Source organism: Cydia amplana, chromosome 1, assembly GCF_948474715.1.
Source record: "Cydia amplana chromosome 1, ilCydAmpl1.1, whole genome shotgun sequence".
Lineage (NCBI taxonomy): Eukaryota > Metazoa > Arthropoda > Insecta > Lepidoptera > Tortricidae > Cydia > Cydia amplana.
The window spans coordinates 5470644-5476956 of NC_086069.1; positions in this window are offsets into that span (position 1 = coordinate 5470644).

The following is a 6313-nucleotide window of genomic DNA, read 5'->3' on the forward strand; positions in this document are numbered from 1 at the left end:
ACCATGCATTTTTATCTTGATCGTCTAAGTTAATTCTAAGTATTGTGCATATAATATATATTCCATTTTATAGCACCCTAATAATTAACACATTACGACATAACTAATCCAGGAATTGGCTGTCAAAACGTCAGGGCTTATCGCACGCGCCATCAATCTGCCTAATGCTACACCGATGTTTTAATTCAAGGCCATTAATCCAACACTGTTTCAATCTCGAGAGCGTATGTCAGAATCAATTAGGACGTGTTTGGTTAAATTAATTTTATCATTCTGCCAAATTTTCACAGAAACCTCATTTACGTGTAGAGTAATCTTATAAATAAACGTTTGAAACGGTATTCTGTTTCTAGAACGAAAAAGAAACAATAATGTCTACAAATAATTTCTACAATTGATATAATGTCTACAATTGATACATGACAAGAGTTTATGATTATGCATGAACAGACAAAAGTTACATATAAAAAACTCAAACAAAAAAGCATTGATGGCTATTATTTACGTGTGCGAATTGAAAAAGACATGATTTCAAATACAACATTTTTTTATGATTGGTTGATTCATAATTACAAATTAACCATTTAGTATTTACGTATAAAACTTTGTTTAAATAAATTTGAAGTAATATTGATCTAATGGTGAAAAGTAGATTTCAACAGTTTTCAGCATTTCACTCAAAATGTCGGGCTGCAAGTTTTTAATCCATTAAATAAATGTTGTAGCGTGGCGTAGAAATAAGTTGCGGCTGCTGAATAAACTTAACAAATTATAATTCTATTTAAGTCGAAATCCAAACGGAATTATGACTACTTTCAACGTGTTATTAGCATACATATTATAGGGTTCTTAAAAACCTACTAAAAGTGCTTAAAACAAGACATTACAAGTTCCTAGCTTGAAGAGGGTCCAATTGAATTATGTAAGATTGCAAAACTCGACACTTTATTTCATTTCTTTTTTTTTCAGGCAACATTTTTATTAGAGATTAAGCTCTATTCAGATAAATTTGAAACGTTCTGGATAAAAATATTTCACTTTTTTCTGAGGCTGAACAAAAAATGTTAAAAAAAACATTCAACGAACTTAAGTATTGAATCCTATTTCATTACTTTTAATTTTGCATATGTAGATAGTGATTGCTGGTGGTCCAATGTCTCCGTCATGATAAAAGCACAGTTAAAAAAATTTCGGCCATACATAATATATTTGTCAATAATATACACAACGTTTAAACGTTGTTGCTTCACTAAACGAGTCAATATACAAGATCAAATTATATTAAGCTTTTAAAGTCACTTTCTAATATATTCTGTTGTCATAAAAATATTTCTAATATATTCTGTAAGTAATACTTATACCATCGAAGTTTTTTTGCTTTGATGTATATGTGAGCTTAGTAAGGCCGAACTTCAATAATTTTATTATATACCTACGTCTGTCGCTGTCGGTTCAGGACTAATGGAATAAGTAATAAATAATTAGGTATAGTACTATCGATAGGTCCCTAAATAAAGTCCCTAAAATGTTTTGACATTATTTTATCTTAGCCGATTTAAAAGATGATGGTAACTAATATATAAATAGTTATGTAGTTTGACATCATAAGGTTAAATACTATTAGTTTGCAAAAAAAACCCTTGCGGCTAATTCCGCAAACTGAAATATTATACGAAACGCCTGAGACAAAACTTACCAAAATCTCTGTTGTGTCTGTTGTTATGTTAACTTACATTATATTATGTAATGAATGCGTGGCATAAATCGCAACATTAGTAAACTCAAAATGTCATAATATATGTCACTTGTCGTATGAATATTTATGGGCCAAAGCCGACAGGCACGGGGAGTTTCATTTATGCACTTAGCTAATTAACACAATAATGGTTAAATACATATATGCCAAATTACCAATAAATTACGCACTTAATTTGATTGGGTAGGTACTTATTTAATAGCAAAATAAACAAACAAGAACGGAAATAGGTGTTTATATAGATTTAGATCTAAATCCGAGTGTTATTTTGAATATCGCCAAAATACGGGTTTCTAAGGATTACAACCTCAATTCGAGGTTGATAGATGTTGTCTGGAGATTAGTGCCTGGCTGGGCGCGGGCGGTGAAATGCCTCAGCGGACGATCTTATCTCAAAAAGACTTCATTTTGCAGACTTTAGAAGATAAAATAAGTATTTACTAAGCATTTTGAGTAAGTTAAAATTATTTGGTATCAATGCATTCAGTATAAATGTCCTGAACCCACTCTCCCCTACAGACTTCTCTTCTAATGCCAACATCCTCTCCGTCCGTGTGACAGCGAAAGCCAGTTCTAAATTCAAAATAAATCTATTGCAAGTCACCGTTTATCGTCAAAGAAGATTGTAAAGGTTGTAAACCTGTACAGTAGGTACACTCACGCTCCGTGATTGTTACGCCATTTAGGGTTCTAGCTAAATTGGACATTCCATAGCGTAAGTATGGAATAACCAATTTAGCTAGGACCCTAAACTAAATGGCGTAACAATCCCGTGAGGTGACTGTACCTACGCGATTTTTGTGTGATATCGTTCTGGATCATTTTGATGATCTTCAGATTAAATAAACAAGACGAAATACCAAAACGTGAATAAAGTATGTTAAGTAAATTTTAAAATCTTGTATCTACCCGTATTGCTAAGCATTGACCTGTATAAATAATAAAACAAGCGCCGAACTCCCAAAACGTCTGAATTAATATTCCGAGCCAGTAGCTGGCCCATTACTGGAACGTTGTACACGAGATTCAGGCCAGCACCGAACCTCCGAAATATGTGACGTTATATATGAAAAGGGACCTTATTGTCGATGGCGCTTACGCCATTATTAACGATGCTCCGATAAAAATACAATTCCGCACGACGCTGAGCGGCGTAAGCGCCATCGACAACAAGGTCCCTTTTCATAGATAATGCCCCATATAATCAACTCCAAACTATGTTGCTGTGACGTAGCAATTCCAAACTTAACCCGCTGCTATTACGATATTAGGGGAGTAATTTAATAAGCTCCGTTGTGGTATAATGATTGTTGTTAATAGATTAATGTTTAAACTTTGTTAGTCAGGAGTGGCCTTGGCGTTTATGCATATTACTCCGGTACACCTAGGGACACTTAATTCATTTTGTGATAAATTGGGTCCTAGTTCTAACATAAAATTAGTAGATTTTGAATATATTATTTAGTAATTTAGACTTTTGTCTATATGAAAGATCGTGCAAATTGATTGTTTTTTAAATGTTTTGTATGTCATCAGTTGTGTCATAATTTCCATCAAGTTAAGTACCTACCTAAGTATTTTTGCTAAGTTCAAGTCAACAGTAGTTAAGTGTGGACAAGTCAGATTGTGGATTTCATCATCAGTTTTTTATATAAATATAATATTGTTGTTGATTTGAACTTGAAGCTAGTTGAAAAAACAAGTACCAAAACAATTTGAGTAAATTATGCTTTCCCTTCGTTATTGGAGTTAATAGTGTAAATAGGTAATTTAAAGCAATTTAAATTAGATAGCCGAAAACACCCATGTCTCAGGAACAAGTATCCGTGCTCATCACACAAATAAATGCCCTTACCGGGATTTGAAACCAGGTTCATCGGCTTAATAGGCAGAGTCACTAAGTCACTAGTGTCACTACCGAGTAGGCCAGACCGGTCATCAAACGGTACCCCACTCGGCATAATATGTGACGTTATCTATGAAAAAGGACCTTATTGTCGATGGCGCTTACGCCATTATTAACGATGCTCGGATAGTAATACTATGTCGCGTGACGCTGTGCGGCGTAAGCGCCATCGACAATAAGGTCCCTTTTCATAGATAATGCCCCATATTTCAGTCTTCATTTTTACGTAGCGCTGTTGTGTAATTAATTAAACGTTCGTTTTCTTTATCGTACAAGATGTAATTAGAAATGTGATATTTTAATTGCTTGTTAATATACAGTGGTAAGTACAGTCAAGTTCATAAACACCTTTACAAGCTAACGTACCAAAATTATATTTACACACCTCTAATTGCCACTGACAATAAGGTCGACTAAAAATATTTTTAATGGCTCCTCTACACGATGGGCCAGCACCGGCCACTCCAAGGGACGCAGCCATGCGGTAGAATGAGATAGCAATATCACTTGCTCCCTCTAACGCATAAATGCGTCCCCTGGAGTGGCCGGCGCTGGCCCATCGTGTACTTAGAGGAGCCATAACGTTGGCTTGTAAAAATGTTTATGAACTCGACCGTACGTCGCAGGAAGTAAATACATTATGGCTCCTCTACACGATGGGCCAACGCCGGCCACTCAAAGGGACGCATTTATGCGTTAGAGGGAGCAAGTGATATTGCTATCTCATTCTACCGCATGGCTGCGTCCCTTGGAGTGGCCGGCGTTGGCCCATCGTGTAGAGGAGCCATTACATTGATGAACATACGTTTAATCTTGAACAGGCTTCATTGGCTGGATTTTCAATCATTTTACATTTTAAGGGCTTACGTAACGTGAAATAAACTGGCCAAGTGTGAATCGGACTCATGCCCCAAGGGTTCCGTACGTCGCACATTCTTTTACATTTCACGCTTGTCTTAGACCTCTGATGGATTTTGCTGTAATCTATATAGGTAATTACTGTAATTAGGTAACGAACTAGGTATTTACTGTTTTTCCAAAAGTTTTGGTCGACTTATTTCGAAGAGACGGGGTCCTCAATGTTCTTCTTTGTTATTAATAAAATAAATACATTTAAAAGCAACCCAACAAGTCATTCGTTTGACATTTTACGCAATAAGTAAATCATTTGCAAACTTTTTATTTTTATTTTGCAAGTTTACCTGAAAGAAGTCCTCATGTATAAAATTCATTTACTTATGTATTTACGTTGCTCACCCGTCTTTGGGTCACCGAATTACGATAAGTAGATGTGTATTAAATTTCAAACTAATCAGTCGGTAGTTTTGGAGCAAATCGACTGTGACAGACAGACACACAATTGATCCTACGAGGGTTTCCATTTTATATACCTAATAATAAACTACCAAAGGTGTATAATGCGTTACCTACCAAACAAACCCCTGCTTACTAACACGAATAGATGCGATTCATCATTTATTTCCTTAATATTCTTGACCGAACAGATGATCGCAATACGTCATCTGTGGATTAGGCTTGAATTGGTTGAAAAGGTGCAATTCTGCCGCCGACATGAGTTTCAAAGGCGTATGAATGAAGGATAGTCTGAACTATGTAGATGTTTAAGTTAGGCACATACTCGTAAATAATTACATGAAAATAATTAGGTAGGTAAATATTATGTAAAAATTGTCAATTAAAAAATTAACACAGTTTTAACTAAAAGTTCGATAAGGCTTATGTGGTGCGGGTACTTGAGGAATATATTTATAATACGGTAGATAATGAATGCAGACTTAAAAATTCTTAAATAAACATTAGGCAAACATGCGTGCGGCCCATTTGATGTTCATCAGCCACCACAGCCTATGCAACTTGTCTTGCCTTGCCTTGCCTAAATACATAACTAAAAACTGAAGACTGAAGCGTGACTATATACCATTGTAAGCGTGAATACTTAAACGACTGTTATGCTTCGCGTCGCAAAAAGACACTCATGATACAGCAAACCATTTATTTAACACCTTGGATTATTCGCACGGCACAGAGGAGCGTAAAAATTTTCAAATTTTCAACTTACGATCTTTTTATTACAATCCCAAAAATCCCATAAAAAGTTCTGTTTTAATTTTGCATTCAATAAAATCAAGGCTGAAATATTAAACAAAACAATGCCAAAACGAGGCGACTGAACCTTAGAGCTCGCAATAACATAGCGTATATTTATGATGAAAAAGATACCCAATCTCAATCTTCATATGGACAATTGATCAAATAATTTATTATGTTATCCGCTTTGGAAAAACCAAAGCAGTTACATGTCGATCGGAGCAGCCCGTCCGGTGCCTATAAAATATAGCCCTTTTGCCAAAGGTTAAAAGACAAGATAATATCATGGATTTACCCCATATCGCTCCAGCCCTTCTTTGCATATAAATCATTAGGATTGGAAAAGAGGGATTTTGAATAGAGGTTAGTTTTCGACGGTTTACAAATTACAAAGTAAATTATTTTTTGGGATATAAGGGTACATTAAGGCAGACTTGTAATTAAGTATGTTTGTTGATTTGTCCGTTAATATTTTTAGTGATTGCTATTTGAAAACTTTGTTACAGTTTCAATAAAATAAAAACTTTTAACAATAGAGTTAC